Source organism: Penaeus japonicus, unplaced genomic scaffold, assembly GCF_977035675.1.
Source record: "Penaeus japonicus unplaced genomic scaffold, GWHDUDI00000001_assembly GWHDUDI00000025, whole genome shotgun sequence".
NCBI lineage: Eukaryota > Metazoa > Arthropoda > Malacostraca > Decapoda > Penaeidae > Penaeus > Penaeus japonicus.
This window is the reverse complement of record NW_028234427.1, coordinates 31,392,193-31,392,613: the sequence shown is the minus strand read 5'-3', so window position 1 is coordinate 31,392,613 and position 421 is coordinate 31,392,193. Positions and strand designations below refer to the sequence as shown.

At 50.4% G+C, this 421-nt stretch overlaps 1 protein-coding gene across 1 annotated transcript in view; it reads left to right on the top strand.

Annotated features, from left to right (window-relative positions):
• Positions 1-294: 294 nt before the first annotated feature.
• Positions 295-421, top strand: part of LOC122257649 (putative neural-cadherin 2) — a 174,561-nt gene continuing 174,434 nt past the window's right edge. Inside the window, exon 1 of the mRNA XM_086551621.1 lies at positions 295-421. This exon is cut by the window's right edge and continues 258 nt beyond it. The gene's annotated coding sequence lies outside the window, so the exon portion shown is untranslated.

Genomic DNA, 421 nt, shown 5'->3' with positions numbered 1-421 from the left:
GCGCCTGTCTGGTCTTTGAAAATATCCTACAGGCAGAGAAGGAGAGAGATATGTTTTGCCTGCGTCCTTAGGGAAGGTAGGATATTCAACAACAGCGGAGGTGGTAGGAATTTAAATTGTCAAGGAGGCCGGCTTTTTCCCCGAAGGAAGGGGAGGAGGGGGGGGGAGGGGGAGGGAAAAGGAAGGATTCGGTTGCGAGGGGGAGGGGGGGGGGAAGGGAGTGGGGAGGGGAGAAGGAGGGGGGGGGTGGAGGGGAGAGAGGGGAGGGAGGATAGGAGAGATTGGATTGGATCGTGCGAAAGAAGGAAATACAGAAGATCCTATGGCAGAATGAAGGAAAAAATAAATGAGTAAATGCCAAAAGAAAAGTAAGAAGGAACTATTAAAGCAAATAAAGGAAGGAAGGAACGAGAGAAGATAT